Below are 24,487 nucleotides of genomic sequence, written 5' to 3' on the forward strand. Positions count from 1 at the left end.
TCTTATGTCATTCATTTGTCGCTTGTTTTTAAACTGGAACCAAAGGTGTTATTGAAACCCCAAATCGTTTTCGATATGCTTGTCTGTAAATGGAACAGTGTTCCTGAAATACCATAAAGCCTGGGACGCGTTCAACAGGGTGTAATGTATAAAGTTCAGATGGTATGTTCTATACATGAATAACAGTGTCTTCTGACATGTCGGTTTGAATGGAATCTCTCTAACATTAAACATTTGTCTACTGAATGTGGCCCTTCAGTAGTTTGGGGTCTAAACCAGGGCTTCAGCATTGTAATGTCAATGACCAAATTAAGCCACTTTGCATCTTTCTTCCTTGCTTTAGAAGTCGGATAATGTTCAGTGGAATAAATGTTCTGTACATTTCAATAATTTAGCAGACGCTGTTATTTCGAGCCACTTAAAAAAAAAATATCACCTTACTGGACCCAAGTGGGAATAAAACCCACAACCGTGGCGTTGACAGAACCCTGCTCTACCAACTGAGCCACGTGTCCAACCCTATTGACAGAACCCTGCTCTACCAACTGAGCTTTATTGGCAATGGAGATGGTAAACTTGGCTGCTGTGGTCCACAGTGAAGGGTAGTGGTTTTTGTCATAAAATCAGAATTTAAACAACCTTATCCTCAACTTCTAATAAACGAATATTTAATGTATAACCAGGTATTTGTTTTGCTTCCTTAAACTAAAATAGCTATAAGTATCAACCCACTTTGTTTAGGTAATTAGTTAAGGAATAAAATGTGCCTTAAATCACAAGTTACATGGACTGAAATAATGGAGGATGACATGATTTTGAATGACTACCCATTTGTCTGTTCCCCCATAAATCTGTAAGGTCCCTCGAAGACCAGGGAGCTTATTGAAAGCCTTCTAAAGGGCTACTTGGTAGATGGTTAACAAATCAGACTTCTCTTTAAACATGGTAAAGTTAATAATTAGGTATGAAACCACCCAGACATTATGCATACCCACCATGGTATTGGGCAGCTGCTGACATTTGATAACTTATCTGGTTTAGAAATTAAACTCTGGTCATCAAATTGCAGAGAACATAAACATTTTGGCCAGCTTTTTTAAAGATTGTATTACAAGGTATGCTATATGTGTAGGATATGCCATGTTAGTATATGCAACTGTAGGTTTTAAACCCCATTCTAGGCTGTTACAACATTTCTGTAAAGAGTTTGTCTATCGGGAGTGAGTTTCCGTTAAAATAATACCAGCGCTCTGCTTTCTATGGACGTTCTGCCCAACCCACACAACCTGTGATTTCCTTGAATCTGATTGGACAGAGGTGCCACCACAGGTCCCATAGTGGCGGGGCAATTATTTTTCTCCTGATTGTAACAAAGTTCAGGTTTGCCCCCAAAAATTGTTTTGATTGTAATATACACCAGATAGGTGCAGTGAAATGTCTTTTTAGAAGGTCAGTTATATTAGTATGCTTGTCCTTGGAGCAAATTGGAGGTAAGTGTCATGTACAAGGGCACACAGACTGCTCAGTTATTCCAACCAGCAACGTTTTGGTTACTGGCCACACTAACCACTAGGCCAGTGTTCCCAAATGTACACATTTGGTGTAGTCTGTCAGGAAGTCCTGGATCCAGTTGCAGAGGGAGGTGTTTAGTCCCAGGGTCAGCTTAGTGATGAGCTTTGTGGGCACTATGGTGTTGAACACTGAGCTGTAGTCAATGAGCAGCATTCTCATGTGTTCCTTTTGTCCAGGTGGAAAAGGGCAGTGTGGAATGCGATTGCGTCATCTGTGGATCTGTTGGGGCGGTATGCGAAATGGAGTGGGTCTACTGTAACTGGAATGATGCTGTTGATGTGAGCCATGACCAGCCTTTCAAATCACTTCATGGCTACTGATGTAAGTGCTACAGGGCGGTAATCATTTTGGCAGGTTACCATCGCTTCCTTGGGCACAGGGATTTTTTGGTGGTCTGCTTGAAAGATGTAGGTATTACAGACTCAGTCAGGCAGAGATTGAAAATGTCAGTGAAGACACTTGCCAGTTGGTCAGCGCATGCTTTGAGTACACGTCCTGGTAATCCGTCTGGCCCGCGGCTTTGTGAATGTTGACCTGTTTAAAGGTCACATGACCGAGAGCATTATCACACAGTCGTCTGGAACAGCTGGTGCTTTCATGCATGCCAGGGTTGCTTGCCTCGAAGCATTACATTACATTACATTTAAGTCATTTAGCAGACGCTCTTATCCAGGCGACTTACAAATTGGTGAATTCACCTTCTGACATCCAGTGGAACAGCCACTCAATAGTGCATCTAAATCATTAAGAGAAGGATTACTTATCCTATCCTAGGTATTCCTTGAAGAGGTGGGGTTTCAGGTGTCTCCGGAAGGTGGGATTGACTCTGTCCTGGCGCGTGAGGGAGTTTGTTCCACCATTGGGGGCCAGAGCAGCGAACAGTTTTGACTGGGCTGAGCGGGAACTGTACTTCCTCAATGGTAGGGAGGCGAGCAGGCCAGAGGTGGATGAACGCAGTGCCTGGGGTGTAGGGCCTGATCAGAGCCTGGAGGTACTGTGCCGCCCCTCACAGCTCCGTAGGCACACATGGTCTTGTAGCGGATGCGAGCTCAACTGGAAGCCAGTGGAGAGAGCGGAGGAGCGGGGTGACGGGAGAGAACTTAAGGTTGAACACCAGACGGGCTTTCTGGATGAGTATTTAATGGCACAGGCAGGGAGCCCAGCCAACAGCGAGTTGCAGTAATCCAGACGGGAGATGACAAGTGCCTGGATTAGACTTCAGTGTGAAGGGTCCATGTTGTAGAGCATGAACCTACAGGAACGGGCCACCGCCATGATGTTGGTTGAGAACAAGGGTGTTGTCCAGGATCACGCCAAGGTTCTTAGCGCTCTGGGAGGAGGACACAATGGAGTTGTCAACCGTGATGGCGAGATCATGAACGGGCAGTCCTTCCCCGGAGGAAGAGCAGCTCCGTCTCTGCCGAGGTTCAGCAGGTGGTGATCCGTTCATCCACACTGATTGTCAGTGTGGCTGAAACCTGGTCATCAGAAGGGGGAAAGGAGAAGATTAATTGTGTGTCGTCTGCATAGCAATTTGTGAGGGTTATGACAGAGCCAAGTGACTTGGTGTATAGCGAGAATAGGAGAGGGCCTAGAAAACAAAAGCGAGGAGACAGATTCACGCCACCTGGTAGGAGCGACCTGTCAGGTAGGACGCAATCAGAAATCAACTCGGGAGAGGGTGGAGAGGAGGATCTGATGGTTCACAGTATCGAAGGCAGCCGATAGGTCTAGAAGGATGAGAGCAGAGGAGAGAGAGTTAGCTTTAGCAGTGCGGAGCGCTCCGTGATGCAGAGAAGAGCAGTCTCAGTTGAATGACTAGTCTTGTAACCTGACTGATTTGGATCAAGAAGGTCATTCTGAGAGAGATAGCGGGAGAGCTGGCCAAGGAGGCACGTCAAGAGTTTTGGAGAGAAAAGAAAGAAGGGATACTGGTCTATCGTGATGTAGGAGAAAAAAGACAGTGCAGTCAGGGATGAGTTGATGAGCGAGGTAAGGGAGAAGGTCCCCGGAATCTGGAGAAGAGAGGAGGGGATAGGGTCAAGCGGGCAGGTTGTTGGGCGGCCGGTCGTCACAAGAAGCGAGATTTCATCTGGAGAGAGAGGGGAGAAAGAGGTCAGAGCACAGGGTAGGGCAGTGTGAGCAGAACACACTTAGCAAACGAGGATCGGATGTCGTCGACCTTCTTTTCAAAATGGTTGACGAAGTCATCTGCAGAGAGGAGGAGGGGGGAGGGGGAGGAGGATTCAGGAGGGAGGAGAAGGTGGCAAAGAGCTTTAGAGGCAGATGCTTGGAATTTAGGAGTGGTAGAAAGTAGCAGCAGAGACAGAGGAGGAAAATGTAGAGAGGAGGGAGTGAAAGGATGACAGGTCCGCAGGGAGGCGAGTTCTGTTCTGTGAGCTCGCAATGAGTCATCGAGCCACGGAGCGGGAAGAAGCCGGCCTGGAGGATAGGGGACATAGAGAGTCATGCAGAAAATAGGAGGCAGAATCATTGGAGAAGGTATGAGCAGAGGGAAGAGATGATAGGATGGAAGAGGAGAGAGTGAGAGAGAGCGAAGGTTGGGACGGCGGCATACCATCCGAGTAGGGGCAGAAGTGTTGGATGAGAGCGAGAGGGAAAAGGATACAAGGTAGTGGTCGGAGACTTGGAGGGGATTGCAAAGTGGAAGAACAGCATCTAGTAAAGATGACTCGATTTGCCTTGTGAGTAGGTCAAAAGAGGAGAGGAGTGGAAAGAAGGAGGCAGAGAGGAATGAGTCAAAGGTAGACGTGGGGAGGTTAAAGTCAGGACTGTGAGAGGTGTAGGAAAGGAGCTTATCAAGGCATCAAGCTCATTGATGAACTCTATGGAGGGCGATAAATGATAAGTGTTAAGCTTGAAAGGGCTGGTGACAGCATGGAATTCAAAGGAGGCGATAGATAATGGGTAAGGGGAGAGAGAGAGAATGACCAGGGAGAGATGAGGATCCCGTGATGACCAGAAGCTCTTGTAGAAAGTGGGGGACGAAGAGAGAGCAGTAGGAGTGCAGTTTATCTGTGGTGATCTATGTTTCCGTCAGTGCCAGGAAGTCGAGGGACTGAGGGAGGCAGCAGATGAACTCTGCCTTGTTGGCCGCAGATCGGCAGTTCCAGAGGCTACCGGAGACCAGGAACTCCACGTGGGTCGTGCGCACTGGGACCACCAGGATTAGGTGAGCAGCGGTGTGGAGCGGTATGGTCTGTGCATGGGATAGATAGACACATAGTTGACAGGGTACAGAAGAGGCTACGCTAATGCAAAGGAGATTGGAATGACAAGTGGACTACACGGAATGTAGAAAGTTAAGCTTACGTAGCAAGAATCTTATTGACTAAAATGATTGCCAGGCATTTAGCTAGTCTGGTAGGTTTCTGTCACTGGCCAGTTCGCAGCTGGGTTTCCTTTCTAGTCCATAATAGCTTTCAAGCCCGAGTGTCATAGCCGGTGTAGGAGGATTCAATCTTAATCCTGTATTGACGCTTTGCTTGCTTGATGGGTTGTCTGAGGGCGTAGCGGGATTTCATATAAGTGTCCGGATTAGTGTCCCGCTCCATGAAAGTGCCAGCTCCAGCCTATGCAGATGTTGCCTGTAGTCCATGGCTTCTGGTTGGGATATGTACTTATTGTCACTGTGCACTTATTGATGAAGCCGATAACTGAGGTGGTATACTCCTCAATGCCATTGGATGAATCCCGGAACATATTCCAGTCTGTGCTATCCTGTATGAAGCATCCGTGTCATCTGACCACTTCCGTATTTAGCACACTGGTACTTCCTGCTTTAGTTTTTGCTTGTAAGCAGGAATCAAAGATAGAATTATGGTCAGATTTTCCAAATGGAGGGAGAGCTTTGTATGTGTCAGTAAAGGTGGTCTAGAGTTTTTTTTCTGGTTGCACATGCATGCTGGTAGAAATTTGTTAAAAACGGATTTAAATTGAAGTCCCTGGTCACTGGGAGCATCGAACTGTGCTTCTCTGTGTCGTACTTACCCTCCTCTAAAAGCCCTGAACCATGTCTATCTAGTTCTACTGTGTTCCTCTGTATAGTACTTACCCTCCTCTAAAAGCCCTCATGAACCATGTCTATCTAGTTCTACTGTGTTTCTCTGTATAGTACTTACCAAAAGCCCTCATGAACCATGTCTATCTAGTTCTACTGTGTTTCTCTGTATAGTACTTACCCTCCTCTAAAAGCCCTCATGAACCATGTCTATCTAGTTCTACTGTGTTTCTCTGTGTATTACTTACCCTCCTCTAAAAGCCCCCATGAACCATGTCTATCAAGTTCTACTTGTTTCTCATTACTAATATAACTGAAATCAATAAATAGTGATGACAGGCTAGACTGTGTTATACAACTGTTATACACCAGAGGTCTGCCTGTAATAAAGTGCTGCTCTGCTGACATCATATCAATAAAACAAGTCCTAAAGGCCCTAGTTTGTCACCCCTGGACTACTGCCCAGTCATATGGTCAAGTGAAAGAGGGACATTGGCAACTTACAACTGGCCTCAGAGCAGCACAGCTGGCCCTTAAAACGACATGGAGAGGTAGCATGAATAATATGCATGTCAATCTCCCCTGGCTAAAGTGGAGGAGAGATTGACTTCATCACTGCTTGTATTTGTGAGAGGTATTGACGTGTTAAATATACAGCTGTCTGTTTAAATTCCTAGCACACAGCTCAGACATCCATGCATACCCCAGTGCCACCAGAGGTCTCTTCACAGTCCCCAAAGCTAGAACAGACTATGAGAAATGCACAGCACTACATAGAGCCATGGCTACATTCTATTCCACATCAAGTAACTCAAGCAAGCAGTAAAATCAGATTAAAAAAGCAGATAAAAACAACACCTCACGGCACAACCCGGACTGTTAGGACACACAGGCACACATTGTAAATTGTAGTAATGTACATTTTATATTGTAAATGTGTAATATTAGAGTAATGATGTAATAATGTCTTGTATGATATATTGTTTTATTTATGATGTAGGCTGTTGTTTTGCTGTGATGTAATTGTTTTATTTATGATGTAGGTTGTTTTGTTGTGATGTCATTGTTTTATTTATGATGTATGCTGTTGTTCTGTTGTGATGTAATTGTTTTATTTATGATGTAGGCTGTTGTTTTGTTGTGATGTATATTTTTCAGTCTCTCGGTGCCAGCAATGATGCACCTGTACTGGCCTCACCAATCCAGTAGGGGTTGGATGCTATAGTGCGCTTCAATTGGTTACCTACGATTTGCACAAAGTTCAGTTTTGCCCCCAACAAAAAAAGCATTATTTTTCATATACACAGGTGCAGTTTTAAAGGGTCAGCCATAGTAGTACAGCACCCCTGGAGCAAATTAGAGTTAAATGCCTTGCGCAAAGGCACACAGAAAATGTTTTCACCTTGTCTTCAAACCAGCAACCTTTCAGTTACTGGCCAAACTCTCTAACCTCTAGGCTACCCGTCCCACTGCATTCAGCTCCATAGCCCCACGCTCACATGACCCACCAGTCCACGCCCACTTCGCTTCACCGTTTTCCTTCCATTGAAAATGAATAGGAAGCTGTTGTTTCACATCGGGATGCTGTGTCTAGTGTATACGCCCTGTCAGACATGAGCTGCATGTCAAAATGTCCATGAGAGTGCAAGCCTCTCATGGAGCATAGGAGCGTCTCATACTCTGTAACAGTTAGGCCTACGTGTCCGATGTAGCAGGCCATTTAAACAGATTTTCCTGCTTCCTCCCAATTGTTTAACTAAGAGACTGACAAGTTGTGGCATTTCTTAGTTAACAACTGTCTTCATATTTTCGGGTAAGTGACCATAATCTTCCGACAACCAGAAAATACTGCTGACTTAGGAAAGAAACAATAGGAAAGAAACTTTCAGACCTTGAAATAATACTTGGCCAATAGGAAAGAGACCTTGAAATTTCAGACCTTGAAATAATACTTGGCCAATAGGAAAGAGACTTTCAGACCTTGAAATAATACTTGGCCAATAGGAAAGAGACTTTCAGACCTTGAAATAATACTTGGCCAATAGGAAAGAGACTTTCAGACCTTGAAATAATACTTGGCCAATAGGAAAGAGACTTTCAGACCTTGAAATAATACTTGGCCAATAGGAAAGAGAATAGGAAAAGACTTTCAGACCTTGAAATAATACTTGGCCAATAGGAAAGAGACTTTCAGACCTTGAAATAATACTTGGCCAATAGGAAAGAGACTTTCAGACCTTGAAATAATACTTGGCCAATAGGAAAGAGACTTTCAGACCTTGAAATAATACTTGGCCAATAGGAAAAGAGACCTTGAAATAATACAATAGGAAAGAGACTTTCAGACCTTGAAATAATACTTGGCCAATAGGAAAGAGACTTTCAGACCTTGAAATAATACTTGGCCAATAGGAAAGAGACTTTCAGACCTTGAAATAATACTTGGCCAATAGGAAAGAGACTTTCAGACCTTGATAAAGGTCCAATGCAGCCGTGTTTATATCTCAATATAAAATCATTTTTGGGCTACAGTTAAGTACCTTACTGTGATTGTTTTCAATTAAAATGGTCAAACAAGTTGTTATTGGCAGAGAGGTTTGGTCATATTGGTCTATTCACTCATTTACCATGTGAGGATGTAACCAGGCAGCCCAAAACTCCATCCCAACAAAACAGGCTGACATTTCTTTTCAAACAGCTCTTACACTAAAAGGGCATTATCATAATTCTGACAATTTCACAGTATTCTTCCAACTTCATAGTGTAGAAATATATATATAAAACATAGAACATTTACATTTTTGACTGCACTGTGCCTTTAAAGTCAATCTCTGTGTAGGGTATGACATAGCAATTAATCAGTTGTCATGTGTTGCTGCCTTGTTTTTTAGTCTTAGGTCTCTATATGTAGTGTTGTGTTTTTGACCTAATATATATATTATTTATTTATTTGATCCCAGACCCCGTCCACACAGGAGGCCTTTTCCTTTTGGAAGGCCATCAATGTAAATAAGAATTTGTTCTTAACTGACTTGCCTAGTTAAATAAAGGTTAAATAAATAAAATAAAAAATCCCAAATTTGGGATCACACAGCCACTCCACTGAATAGCAGACTTGTGATTGCTTTGCAATGCTTGCAGTTAACATTAGGCAGTCACTGATTCCTTCCAGATTGCTCATTGTTGAATTTGTGATTTCCATCTTCCACAGATACTGGTTCAGACCATTCATGAGGTCTCTCACCCACAGATACTGGTTCAGACCATTCATGAGGTCTCTCACCCACAGATACTGGTTCAGACATTCATGAGGTCTCTCACCCACAGATACTGGTTCAGACCATTCATGAGGTCTCTCACCCACAGATACTGGTTCAGACCATTCATGAGGTCTCTCACCCACAGATACTGGTTCAGATCATTCATGAGGTCTCTCACCCACAGATACTGGTTCAGATCATTCATGAGGTCTCTCACCCACAGATACTGGTTCAGACCATTCATGAGGTCTCTCACCCACAGATACTGGTTCAGACCATTCATGAGGTCTCTCACCCACAGATACTGGTTCAGATCATTCATGAGGTCTCAATCTTCAAAGCTTTTTCACTATGTTTTGGTAGTGACACATTGTTTGGGGTGGTAAGGAATTCAAGTAAACATTTCAAATATGCAGATGCAGTCTCAGGGAGGACGTCCACAGGGAGCTGGCATGTCGGGACACCACTTTCACACTGGATGAACTCATTGACTTGGCTATCCGTCTCGACAACCTGCTGGCTGCCCGCGGGCGTTCGGATCAGGCCCTGTCGTTCCCACTTCCCAGCCCTCCTGCCCCTATCCCTATGGAATTAGGAGGGGCGGCTTCGAGGGGGACCGGAGGAGGAGTGTCCTCCTGCACCAGTTGTGGTCGACGAGGGCACACGGCCGACCGGGGTGCTGGAGGAACTCGTCTGGGAGTCAGGAGGGCAGGCGGAGCACTGTTTGATCACCCCAGGTGAGTAAGCACCAGAATCACCCAGAGCTTCCTGTCGGTCATGTGTATGTGTTGACTTCTGCTCCCTGGGTTTTTTCCCTCTCTACAGCATAAGGCGCTAGTCGATTCAGGCGCAGCTGGGAATTTCATGGATCGTGGGCTTGCGTTAAGGCTAGGGATTCACCTTGGTGTTGTTAAACATACCTTTCCCCCGTGCACTCCTTAGATAGCCGACCATTAGTGTCAGGAGTAATTAGGGAGGCTACGGTGCAGTTGGACATGGTAACGCAGGGGGATCATAAGGAGCAGATTAGTCTGTTCCTTATAGATTCACCTGCGTTTCCAGTGGTGTTGGGAGTTCCCTGGTTAGCTCAACACAACCCGGTGATTTCCTGGCGACAGGGGGCTCTTAAGGGGTGGTCAGAGGAGTGTTCAGGTAGGTGTATAGGAGTTGCCGTTGGTGCGACTACGGTGGACAGTCCAGACCAGGTTTCCAACGTGCGCATTCCCTCTGAATATGCCGATTTGGCTATCGCCTTCAGTAAAAAGAAGGCGACCCAATTACCACCCCATCGTCGAGAGGACGCTGCACTTCCTAGAGTCACGTGTATCCATTGTCCCAGGAGGAGACAGTAGCGATGGAAACATATGTTTCTGAATCGCTGGGACAGGGGTACATTCAGCCCTCCGCATCACCCGTCTCCTCGAGCTTCTTTTTGTGAAGAAGAAGGATGGAGGTCTGCGTCCGTGCATTGATTATAGAGGTCTAAATTCCATCACAGTGGGGTTTAGTTACCCACTACCTCTCATCGCTACGGCAATGGAATCATTTCACGGGAACGCTACAGATAATGTTACTTACCCTACATTATTCATCTCATATGCATACCTATATACTGTACTCTATATCATCGACTGCATCCTTATGTAATACATGTATCACTAGCCACTTTAACTATGCCACTTTGTTTACATACTCATCTCACATGTATATACTGTACTCGATACCATCTACTGTATCTTGCCTATGCTGCTCTGTACCATCACTCACTCATATATCCTTATGTACATATTCTTTATCCCCTTACACTGTGTATACAACAGTAGATTAGGAATTGTTAGTTAGATTACTTGTTGGTTATTACTGCATTGTCCGAACTAGAAGCACAAGCATTTCGCTACACTCGCATTAACATCTGCATGTGACAAATAAGATTTGATTTGATTTATAATCTGGTGCGTATCCGGGGAGGAGAAAAAACGCATTTAGTACTACATCTGGTCATTATGAGTACCGCGTCATGCCATATGGGTTGAAGAATGCTCCAGCCGTCTTCCAATCCTTCGTAGATGAGATTCTCAGAGACCTGCTCGGGCAGGGAGTGGTAGTGTACATCGATGACATCTTGATCTATTCTGCCACACGCGCGGCGCATGTGTCTCTGGTGTGTAAGGTACTTGGGCGACTGCTGGAGCATGACCTGTATTGCAAGGCGGAGAAATGTGAGTTTTTCAAACAGTCCGTTTCCTTCCTGGGGTATCGTATTTCCACCTCCGGGGGGGTGATGGAGGATGACCGCGTTACAGCCGTGCGTAATTGGCCGACTCCGACCACAGTGAAAGAAGTGCAGCGGTTTTTAGGGTTTGCCAATTACTACCGGAGGTTTATCCGGGGTTTGGTCAGGTGGCTGCTCCCATCACCTCACTGCTTAAGGGAGGACCGGTGCGCTTGCGTTGGTCAGCAGAGGCGGGCAGAGCATTCAGTCGTTTGAAGGAGCTGTTCACCAATGCGCCCGTGTTGGCGCATCCGGACCCCTCTTTAGCGTTCATAGTGGAAGTGGATGCGTCCGAGGCTGGGGTTGGAGCCGTGCTGTCCCAACGCCCGGCGTGCCACCCAAGCTCCGCCCGTGTGCTTTCTTCGAGCAAGCTCAGCCCAGCGGAGCGAAACTATGACGTGGGGACCGGGAGTTGTTAGCTGTAGTCAAGGCTCTGAAGGTGTGGAGACATTGGCTTGAGGGGGCGAAACACCCTTTTCTCATCTGGACTGACCATCGTAATCTCGAATATATCCGGGCAGCGAGGAGACTAAATCCACGTCAGGCTAGATGGGCCATGTTTTTTTTACCAGGTTTCGGGTTTACCATCTCATACCGGCCAGGCTCCCAAAACACCAAAGCCGACGCGCTGTCCCGCCTCTATGATACCGAGGAGCGGTCCGTTGAGCCAACTCCCATCATTCCACCGTCATGTCTCGTGGCACCAGTGGTATGGGAGGTGGAGGCGGAGATAGAGGAGGCCTCACGGTTAGAGTCGCCCCCTTAACTGTCCAGTGGGGACTCAGTACGTGCCGAGGGGGGTCCGAGACAAGCTGATCCGGTGGGCTCATACTCTCCCCTCCTCGGGTCATCCTGGCATCGAGAGGACAGTGCGGAGTCTGAGAGGGAGATACTGGTGGCCCACGCTGGCGAAAGACGTGAGATTTTATGTCTCCTCCTGCTCAGTGTGTGCTCAGAGCAAGGCTCCTCGGCACCTGCCTAGAGGGAAGTTACAACCCCTTCCCGTTCCACAACAGCCATGGACACACTTATTGGTGGACTTTCTTACTGACCTTCCCCGTCCCAGGGAAATAATACGATCCTGGTCGTTGTGGATCGGTTTTCTAAGTCCTGTCGTCTCATTCCTTTCAAATGGTATCAAGAATACGCATTTCCTTGCTTCAGGTCCTGAGCTACAGGCAGTTAGATTTGAGTGTCATTTTAGGCGAAAATGGGGAAAAAAGGGGCAGATGCTTAAAGAGGTTTTAACAAATTAGATGGAGACCGAAGCTATAGGCTTCTGTAGCCATGCGCAAATGACAGTATAAATCGGCAAACATACTTGCGGAATCCATGCATGCGTTTTCATGGTTTTGCGCATGCTTCAAGTGACAAATCTGAAAGCACCCCGTGCTTTGAAAAGTTGATGTAATTATACCTGTACTTTCCTTGTGGATATATGGTCTCCCATTCCTACCAGGGAAAGGGCCAACCACATGGACAACGGGTAAAATGCATTAAAATAGAATTTAACATTCCGGCTTGTAGAGATTGTTAGAAACTTTGATTCAAACTCAAATTTCTGCCCAACATAATTCAATGTAGTTCATAGTCTGCTTTCCAGACAATGTTCACCCAGGATGGAGTGGTCAAGCACGACTCCAACTCAAATTTGCTGACTACACGACAGAGGTAGGCCTGATTACAAACAGCGACGAGGCAGCCTACAATGCAAGCATGGGGCGATGGCGCTGAAGGCAGCGGGGCCACGGGTGGTGTTTTCCAACTCTGGGTAGCCCAGTGTAGTGTTTTCTAACTCTGGGTAGCCTAGTGCAGTGTTTTCCAACTCTGGGTAGCCTAGTGCAGTGTTTTCCAACTCTGGTTTGAGTACCCCAAACGACACATTTGTATTTTAATCCTGGACAAGCAAACTTGATTCAATATGTCAACCTATCAAGCCCTCAATGAGCTGATTGTCCAGGGATACATCTAGAATGTGTACTTTTGGGGTCCTCCGGGACCAAGAACACTGGCCTAGTGGAATGTGTGGCCAGTAACCCAAAGGTCACTGGTTGGAATAACTGAGCAGTCTGTGTGCCCTTGTACATGGCACTTACCTCCAATTTGCTCCAAGGACAAGCATACTAATTTAACTGACCTAAAAACACATTTCACTGCACCCATCTGGTGGAAATTAAACATGTTTGTGGGGAAAAGTGAACTGTTACAATCCGGAGAAGACAAGTTGCCCACCATTCTGGGACTTGACACCTCTGTGACCAATCAGAGGTCGGGCATGGCGCACGGAATGTCTAAAGAAAGCTCTTGTTTTACCAGAAATAACCCATTCCAGATAGACAAGCAAACTTTACAGAAATATAACAGCCTCGAAAGGGGGTTTAAAACCTACAGCTGCGTATGCCAGCACAGCATATCCTACACAAAGCATACCTTGCAATACAATCTGATCAAAAAAAGCTGGCCAAAATTTACACAATGTTCTCTGCAATTACATGCAAGTTTGTCTTCTAAACCAGATTAGTTCAAATGTCAGCAGATGCCCAATACCATGGTGGGTACACGTCTGGGTGGTTTCATACCTAATTAAACTTTACTTTTGAGAATCAATGTCTGATTTGTTCCACATCGACCAATTACTGCTCTTCTTTAGAAGGCTTTCAAAACACTCCCTGGTCTGCAAAATGACTGAAACAAACTATTCATCCCACTAAAGAATATTACAGAACAAGTCAGTTGTTTAATGGTCATTACATAGGTAAAGCCCTGGTTTAGACCCAAACTACTAAAGGGCCCCAATCAGTAGACAAATGTAGAATGTTCCATATAGAAACGCATTAGAGCCTACATGTTTACTTTCATGTCAGAGAAGACAATTTGTTCTTCATGTATAGAACATATCTGAACATTCTACATGACGCCCTGCTTGATGCTTCAGGAATACTGTTCTATTTACAAATAAACATATTGGACAACACTGATCACGATTTGGGGTTGATAACAGCTTTGGTTCCAGTTAAATTTAAAATCCATTTAAAAAAATGAATGGCAGAAGACATTAACAATGCTATAATTGATTTGTTTATTTTACAAGAAGTGACCAGCAAGACATGTTGGTTCATTTAAAACTACACATTGGCAGCTTTGTCATCTGAGTCACTAAGCGGATGGCCTGTAGAGTATAGGAGTCCCCAATATCTAGGAACTACTTCCAAGCACAAGAACCATTAATCTTGATACAGGCAAGGTTTTGGCCATTGTTTGTCCCCAGTCCATCCACAGGCATGCATCTGTGGTGCTGATCGGACAGGGGAGCGAAGTGCAGTGGATGATCTGTGGAGCAGAGAGAGACCAAGATCACTGATTATTATACAAATACTCTGGCTCATGTGTTTTGCCAATATGACCAGAGTAATATACTCCCCTTTTAGAAAACGTGCTGTGTAAATATTGGTGTACATTAATATGACTAATTCCCACACACACCTTGCAATCACAGCCGCGTTGGTAGCGGTGAGTCAAGCTGTTCTTTTGTGCAGCACTCAAGTCCTCCCAGGGCAGATTATAGCCACACAGTGTTACATACATCCTTCCAGTCTCCAGCTTGCCTACAGACAGAGGAGATAGTGAGTCAATGTACCATGGGGAAAGTGCCCCACGTTTTCATAACTGTGACCTTAGTTACCTACAGTCTGTAAGCTGTTATTGTCTTAACGACCGCTTCCGCAGGTGCACGTTCATTAATTGTTTACGGTTCATTGAACAAGCAGGGAAACAGTGTAAACCCTTTGCAAAGAAGATCTGAAGTTTTTTGGATTTTTACAAATTATCTTTTGAAAGACAGGGTCCTGAAAAAGGGACGCTCTTTTTGCTGAGTTTAGTGTTGGTCCCATGTTTCAATGGCCGAAATAAGAGACTGCAGAAATTTCACAAGAAGCTAATTTCCTCAGGTTGTGCACAGAATTGTTTTCATCCATGTTAGTGAGCATTTCCCCTTTCCCAAGATAGTCCATCCACTTCACAGGCGTGGCATATCAAGAAGCTGATTAAACATAATTACACATGTGCACCTTGTGCTGGGGACAATTAAAAAAAACACTAAAATGTGCAGTTGTCACAGTGCCACAGATGGCTCAAGTTGAGGGAGCATGCAATTGGCATGCTGATTGCAGGAAGTCCACAGAGCTGTTGCCAGATATTTCTCTACCATAAGCCGCCTGTTTTAGAGAATTTGCCCTTCATCCGCCACTATCACCTCATGTTGCAGCATTATAATGCATGGCCCCACGTCGCAACGATCTCCCCATAATTCCTGGAAGCTGATAATTTCCAACTTCTATGGCCTGCAATCCTCACACATGTTACCCATTGAGCATATTTGGGATGCACTGGTTCGAAGTGTTCCAGCCAATATCCAGCAACGTCGAGCTGAACATGCCACAAGCAACAGCCTAAGTTACACGTAGGTGATGTGTTGAGCTGCATGAGGCAAATGTTGGTCACACCAGATACTGGCTCTGATACGACCCTTTTTTTAAGGTACCGTATCTACGACCAACAGTTTCAAATCTGTATTCCCAGTCATGTGAAATCCATAGATTAGGGCCTCATAAATATATTTAAATTTACTGATTTGATATGAATTGTAACAAGGTAAAATTTTAGAAGCTGTGTTCTTAACTGACTTGCTTAAAGTAAATTAAAAGTAATAACATGAGGTCTGCCAAAGCTTGATAACATTTGTCAATGAAACTCATTAATGCCAAAGTCCAAATCAAATTGTTTTGTGGTTTACTTGTAGGCCTGGTTGTCCTGAAAATAAAAGTGCTAAACACTTGAGGTGAAATCTTAAGGGCTGGACATGCAGATAATGGAAAGCTGATTTGTGCTGGAGTCTGGGGACTGATAGGGTTAACCAGTGTTGGCAACAGAACGTGGGTAACGTAGTGAGAACCTCACCTGTGAAGAGATACCTCTTTTGTTGAGGTCCAGAGTCACACCGCATGCGGCTGGGGATGGTGCAGTGAAGACGGCGTGGATAACCCGGTCTGGGCATTTGAACATCTAGCCAATCACAAGGAGAACAGAGGATCTGTCAAACATCTACATATCATTTGGAACCTCACCAATTACAGCTCTCAGGCACTGTCAGTCTTCACCCTTTGATATTCACAGATCTGTAAGGTGCAAGCGATCATTTATTCCAGTTACCACACCCAGCCTCAACGACAGCTAGCTCATGACTAAAGGTTAGTAATGATGTAAGGCACAGTGAGAGTTTAAGTTAAATGACTTTATAAATTCAAATATAGAAATGCAGCAACCTGTGACATCAGAGGGCCAACTAACTATCTGTTAGAGAATGTAGTGATATAGCTTTAATGAAGTGGCAGCTGAGTTCATATAGAGGATGTCAACATAGACTTGGACCAAACAGGAACGTCAACACTTTAGGGAGAGGCTTTATAGAAGTATACTAATTTCATATGGTGGAAGTTCCACAACGACACTTTATACCTATCCAGATCTGTAGACATTGAAGGGCTGGAGCCAAGGGGAAGAGAGAACTGGGCCCATCTGTCAGACTGGGGTTCAGGGGGCTTCAATGTGTCAGTGCAGGAAGGAAACAACCACTTAATAAAAAGGCTGATCATACCTTGATCTGTTGGATGTCATACTTAATGGCGTCAGACACCGTTTCCTTTCCAACCACCTTCGCCCCCTGATCACTAGAAGAGGGAGACATGGATTTCAATAATGTTCGTTAAACCATTTTGGTACACTGGTCACACACTGATGGTGTAAGGGTGATATGGAGCAGAGAGAAGTGTAGAACGCTTTTACAGACTCAATACCCAACACTCTGTTCAGAATGTTTGTGCATAAGTTAATGGGTGTAACATTTTGCCTAGGTTAACGTCAAACAGATGACAGAGTCCATTTCCCTCCTGGTCCTACATTCCTAGTTCTGGTCTTCTGCTTTTAATTTGACACCCGGTTTAAACGTGCTCTCTGTAGATGATTGGTTCAGGTAGGAAGATGCTGTACAGTAGCTGCTGCTGTAAGACTAGTCCATAGAACAAAACCTCAAGTCATTGGCACATGGACTCGACAGCATTCCATAGTGATGCTGGCCCATGTTGACTCCAATGCTTCCCACAATTGTCTCAAGTCGGCTGAATGTCCTTTGGGTGGTGGACCATTCTTGATACACAGAAAACTGTTCAGTGTGAAAAACCCAGCAGCTTTGCAGTTCTTTGCAAAACAGGTGTGCCTGGCACATACTACCATTGCCCCATTTAACAGCGCTTCAATCTTTGGTCTTACCCAGTCACCCTGAATGACATACACAAGCCATGTCTCAATTGTCTCTAGGCTTAAACAGCCTTCTTTAACCTGTCTCCTTAAATCGACACTGAAGGGGATTTAACAAGTGACATCAATAAGGGATCATAGTTTACACCTGGCCAGTCCATGTCATGGAAAGAGCAGATGTCCTTAATGTTTTGTAAACGCATCTCAAATAAAATGTGTGTGAAACTTTATTCCTAAAGCAACGCAGGGCTCTCAAACCTGTTCCTGGAGAGCTGCAGTCCTGTAGGTTTTTGCGCATCCCTAGTCTAGCGCACCTGATTCAAATAATTGGCTGGTTGATAAATTGACTCAGGTTCGTTACAAATCGGTTTGGATTCAACATTGACAGAAGTATAGCTCTCCAGGATCAAGGTTGATAGCTCATCTCACTGTCGCCTATTTTATTTTGTATATAATTGTGTGATGCATAAATAGGCTTAATTAATGATCATTTCATAATTATTTCTACTACGACCACAGACAATATATCAAATGTTTGCATGCTGCGTATTAATAGCTCTCAACATGTGAAGGCTGAAAGGTAAAATGTTACCAAAATTGCCTTACTGATCTCTGCATCGCAAAAGCCTTTTGGGGATGCGGAGGGAGCATTTGCGTAGCATCTGCGATGTCTTCGACCCGCCACAGGAACAGCACGAACAGAGTAATGAAACAACTGCTTACTAACCGCGTCATTTGGAAACGAATTACGGTGATCCAAATATCACAAAAGGAGCCGAGTAAAGGTGTGAGGCGTAAATTACAAAATAACGTATTTCCCTTCGGACTGTTCCCAGACCGACAACTCTTAGAAGTATTTTCACCTCAACGTAATCATCCGCTATTTATTGCAGGCTGTGAGCCCTCCCCCTGTCAGAACCCAGCCTGTGGTAGGCTGAGCATTCTATTAATCCAGAACCGCAACCATTCAATTAAAAAGAATCCCTCTGACTAATGGCTCAACCACAGGCTCAACATGCCCAGTTGCCATAAATTGACGATGGAACTGAAAGATCCGTTTTGGGGGGCATTCTACACTCTTCTTCTCTTTGTACATCTCAGTGCTCGATGTGTCACTACAGACCCTGGTTCGATTCCAGGCTGTATCACAATCTGGCCGTGATTGGGAGTCCCATAGGGTGGCACACAATTGGACCAGGGTTTGGACAGGGTATGCCATCATTGTAAATAATCATTTGTTCTTAACTGATTTGTCTAGTTAAATAAAGGTTCAATATAAAAATAGCTAAACCTACTGGAATTCCTTAAAGTTTTGTTTTCAGTAAAAAAAAAAAAACACCTGGGGAAATTTTAGAGCAGGTCAACTTGCCCAACTGCTCAGTTCACTTGCCCCTGTCATCCCATATATGAGATGAAAATGGCAGCCGGTTTTGCGGACAGCCATTATAAACTTGAGCACCACAAGAGACAATAAGATAACACCATCCCACCAGCTAATTGGGCTACTTTTGCACATCTGTTGTTGTTTGAGTGGGGAATTACATTAAATGAGGCCGATGTGTTATGAAAGATGTGACATTAAGGACTATAATAAATTCCACTTTGATGTCATACAAGCTAACCACACACATTTCTGTGTTTGAAAACTCATGTTAATGATCTCTATTTTTTATCCTCAGTTACAAGGATGACATACGTTATAGCCTGTGTTGTCTTGAACAGAATGAGCCTATCTGCATCATATTGTGAAGAAAAATTGCAGTGGAACATACATTTGAATGACATCATTCTATGCGCACCAAAAAATTAGAATCTGTTTGTTTGAAGTGCCTTTTGAAAGCCTCCAGCAAACACATTTGGTTCCTTCAAGTTGTGGGAATGCAGGTTTTTGTTTTCCCATTGGTTCTGGGAACAAAGCCCTCAGTTTCCTAACTGGTAAAAAGTATTGTTTTTTAAACATTCTGAGAACTGAAGTGTGAACTTCACCTGTTCCGGGAATGTTTATTTTTAGGTTGTACGGAGGTTCTGAAAATGTTTTACGATGGTTCCCTGAAAGTTTTCCTGGGAAGTTTTATTAATGTTCTATTAACAGAAATGATAGTTATTTGAAGATAATTCAATAACATTCTGAGAACATGTTTCACATAAGACTTTTAATAATACTGCTAGCTTAGTTTGAGTTGACTGTTTCAACTCTAAGCACAGACAGGACACATGGAAATTAATTTGCTTTGGCATTCATTTTTTGTCGTTGAATCTTCTGTTCTCTATCCATGGAATTAGTCCACTGTCCCACCAGGATGGAGCTAGAATGCTAAGTCATATGAAGCTGTTAATGTGAGTCTATTCAAACACACCCATTTCAAAGGAAACAAGCACTCATTAAGATCCGGTGTGGACAATTACTGGGCGCAGCTAACAAACCTGAGTTAAAGAGTAAAAATGTGCTTTTTAACAAGTCAGATAATCAGTTGCGTGGACCAACTTTGTGTGCAAAAATAGTGTTTAACATGGAATTTTGAATGACTACCTCATCTCTGTACTCCTCACATACAATTATCTGTAAGTTCCCACAGTCGAAAAGTGAATTTCAAACACAGATTCAACCACAAAGACCAGGGAGGTATTCCAATGCATGACAAAGAAGGGCACCCATTGGTAGGTGGGTAAACAAAAAGCAGACATTGAATGTCCCTTTGAGCCTGGTGTAGTTATTAAATATACATTGGGTGGTGTATCAATACACCCAGTCACTACAAAGATACAGGCGTCCTTCCTAATTCGGAGGGGAAGAAAACCGCTCAGGGATTTCACCATGAGGCCAGTGGGGACATTTAAACAGTAACAAAGTTTAATGGCTGTCATAGGAGAAAACTGCAGATGGATCAATAACATTGTAGTTACTCCACAATACTAACCTAATTGACAGAGTAAAAAGAAAGAACCCTGTATAGAATAAAAATATTCCAAAACATGCATCCCGTTTGCAATAAGGGACTAAAATAATACTGCTAAAAACGTGGCAAAGCAATTAACTTTTTGTTCTGAATACAAAGTGTTATGTTTGGGGAAAATCCTATACAACACATTACTGAGTATCACTCCACAAATTTTCAAGCATAGTGGTGACTGCATCATGTTATGGGTATGCTTGTCATCGTCAAGGACTGAGGAGTTTTCTGGATAAAAAATAAACCAAATTTAGCTAAGAGCAGGAAAAATCCTCAAAATAAACCTTGTCCAGTCTGCTTTCCACCAGACACTGGGAGATGAATTCGCCTTTCAGGAGGACAGTAGCCTAAAACACAAGGCCAAATCTACACTGGAGTTTCTTACCAAGAAGTCAGTGCATGTTCCTGATTGGCTGAGTTACAGATTTGACTTAAATCTGCTAGAAAATCTGCTAGAGAACTTGAAAATCGTCTAGCAATGATCAACAACACATTTGACAGAGCTTGAATAATTTTGAAAAGAATAATAGGTAAATGATGTTCAATCCAGGTGTGGAAAGCTCTTAGAGACTTAACGAAAGATACCCACAGCTTTAATCGTGGCCAAAGTTGCTTCTACAAAGTATTGACTCAGGGGTGTGAAAACTTATGTAAATTTGATATTTCTGTATTTAATTTTCAATAAATTTGCAATGATTAAAAAACAACATATTTTCACTATGGGGTACTCTGTGTAGATGGGTGAAGAAAAAGCATGAATGTAATCCATTTTGAATGTAAACTGTAACACAACTAAATGTGGAATAAGTCAAGTGGGATGAATACACAGGGATGGAATTGAAGGATTTTGGACACAGGCCATTTCTATCCCTGGGCCTACATGATGCAACACTGCATAAAACAAGCTCTGTCCTGTTAGTTGTATTGTCTATTCACAGTTGTCTCTGTGTCTGTGTAAGGGAAACTCCCCTGTTATTCCAGTTTTAAAATATAATTCATATGAGAAAGGTTGCTGCAGTATGACAGGGTTTTCATCCTCCCTATAGGGCCAGGAGTTTTCCAGGAGTTTAAATCTGTGTGACCTGATTAGAAAAGGCCACCATAGCCCATATAAAACCATTCTGCTACTGATTCATCACTATGTCATTACTCTACACACAGAGACTTTAAGGTCTGAAAGGCACTTTCCCATCAGCCAAATCAGCAGTATTAACGGTTGCTGAAGATTATGGTCGCTTACCCGATAGTTGTTAACACGCAGAAATGCCAGAACTTGTCACTTCGCCCCCACTTACATCTACAGATTACCTCAACTAGCCTGTACCCCTGAACACTGACTCGGTACCGGTGCCCCCTGTATATAGCCTCGGTATTGTTATTCTTATTGCGTTACTTTTTATTATTACTTTTTATTTTAGCCTACTTGATAAATATATATATATATTTAAACTGCACTGTTGGTTAATGGCTTGTAAGTAAGCATTTCACGGTAAAGTCTACACTTGTTGTATTCGGCACATGTGGCAAATAAAATTTGATTTGATTTTTTCGGTCTCTTAATTAAACAACAGGGAGGAAGCAGAAAAAAAATGTTTTTCTGGCCTGCTACATCGAACACATAATCCAAACTTTTGCAGAGCGTGATTTCAAGATTTCAACGTGCAGCTCAAGTCCGACAGGGCGTATACACTAAACTGTATCACATGGTGAAACAACAGCTTCCCATTCATTTTCAATGAAAGTAAAGCAGTACGAAATGGACTGGCCAGGGACCATTGGGAGATGCAAGCATGGGAGAGGGAGCAGAACAGGGCGGGACTAAAGTTGAGCATAGCTGATCATCAAGCAAATCTTTGATGATATTGCTTGCGAGTAACCAATCGAACCTCACCAGAGCTTCCAACCCCTACTTGATTGGTTGACAATGGCTGTTGATACGTAGCACTACTTAGCATGCTTGTTAGCACCCATATGAGGGCGAAGCTAGCATGGCTAGGTGAGTTACCGCTATATTGTGTATCTCAGCTGGAGTAACAGGATAAAGTGGCTCGCGCGCTGCTCGCCCTGACTAAAAGTTACACATATTTTGTGAAGCTATTACTGGAATTATTTACAGTTTGGTTGTATTTAGTTTTAAAATCCTCTGCCTAATGGGACAACAACACAGCAGGCTGCCATAAAATGTCATAAACTGTCCGTCTTTCACTTAAACAATGGGGATGAACTAGAAATGTCAGTTTTAGGCTATGCCTACTCGAATTCCTTACAGTGATGTTGCTTTCAGCAACAACAAAAAACTCTGGGGTAACTTTAGAGCAGGAGAAAAAATGTCCCCACCACTCAGGGACCTGTGGTGCCACCTCTTTGACCAATCAGATTCACGGAAATCACAGGTCACGTGGGTCGGGTGTGGCACACATTTTTTAGTAGTCTACACCTTTAAAAAAGTTAGAGTCGATGACCACGCCCCACGGAAATCTAATTGGCATAATACAAAAATCTCCATCAAAATCTGTCTGTTCAAGCTAGAGATATCAGTTTATTTGCATGGTGTGGTGGAGATTCAACACCAGGGACACCTGATGTCAATATGAAATGAATCACTCTTTATTATGATGTCTGGAGAGGTTCACAAACTCAGTCCAAGCTTGATGAAAACTCTGCCAAGGGTGTTCCCTTTCAGTCAGTATGTAATGCTACACAAACCAGTCATACAATAATTATTTACATTATTCATTTTTAACATTGGTTCCTGCATGTGACTGAGTGACACCTCACAAGGCTTCTTCTCTCAAAGCTGAGACCTTGAAACTGAGATACTCCTTTTGGTTCTGGGCGTACTGTGTTGCATACGCAATGTTCTGGGCGTACTGTGTTGCATACGCAATGTTCTGGGCGTACTGTGTTGCATACGCAATGTTCTGGGCGTACTGTGTTGCATACGCAATGTTCTGGGCGTACTGTGTTGCATACGCAATGTTCTGGGCGTACTGTGTTGCATACGCAATGTTCTGGGCGTACTGTGTTGCATACGCAATGTTCTGGGCGTACTGTGTTGCATACGCAATGTTCTGGGCGTACTGTGTTGAATACGCAATGTTCTGGGCGTACTGCCAATTGGTCTGAAGAGGTCACAGTCAACTGCACGAACCAAGCTAGAGTGAGAGGAATGCTGTGTACAATTCAAGGCTATCTCTGCAGACAATAAAATGTTCCCTCACACTCCCTCCTTTTACCACTTCTGTGGTAACGATTGTAACATTTTAAGGTAATCATTAATGTATGGCTTAAACTATCAAATGAGGTTCTATCGCAATACTTCTATTAAAGTAAGCTAAATCAACACATAAAACCTGATCGTTTATCCTTTCAAACCCTTCATTCTAGTAAGTCAATCAGTTACACACATGCTTCATTACACAATTTAATTTATGGAAATACTATCATCATAATGAAGGTAAAATCTACAGGCAAGTTTGTACTTCTATCAACAGGAGTGAATATATTAAAAACACACATCCACAAGGGATCCTTAGACTCAGAGGTAAATACATCTCTCAATGTTTAATCATTGTTTCCATAGCTCTTAACACAAGCAGGTGTATCTTTAACCCTAAACACCAGATGGTAGCCTTTCATTTAATATCAGTCCCAAGGCTCAATCCCACTATTCATCATGTGGCCTTGTATTTGAAACCTTAGATTCTTCAAATGACTCAAATATTGCATTATTAGACTGCTATCTGAAAGCCACTAATAACACATACTGTCAACACTGAGGAAATTGGACGTCAACTGATAGACCACTGTCTTTATTACTTTCAACGAGGACCCTTCTACTCTTTCTTGCAGGGAAACCCTCAACCACTACTGCTAATACACACAGATCACTCTCAAACAATGTTCTGCTTTTAAAAATAAAACAATAATGAGAAAGTTTCCATGTTTGGAGGGCATTGTTAACGGGTTAACTTAATTAACATGAACACATTCAGCATCTCCTGGCTTCCACATATAGCCTGCAAGCCACAGATCTTTGGAACATTTACATTAGAAAAATAATAATACATCCATGTAATATAGGCTACACCTTCACATT

At 43.5% G+C, this 24,487-nt stretch overlaps 1 pseudogene; it reads right to left on the reverse strand.

Moving 5' to 3' along the window:
- Positions 1–14,281: 14,281 nt before the first annotated feature.
- The window catches only part of LOC135553853 (metalloproteinase inhibitor 2-like), an 11,497-nt pseudogene continuing 1,291 nt past the window's right edge, over positions 14,282–24,487 (reverse strand).

The sequence above is a fragment of the Oncorhynchus masou genome, chromosome 14 (assembly GCF_036934945.1).
Source record: "Oncorhynchus masou masou isolate Uvic2021 chromosome 14, UVic_Omas_1.1, whole genome shotgun sequence".
Taxonomy (NCBI): domain Eukaryota; kingdom Metazoa; phylum Chordata; class Actinopteri; order Salmoniformes; family Salmonidae; genus Oncorhynchus; species Oncorhynchus masou.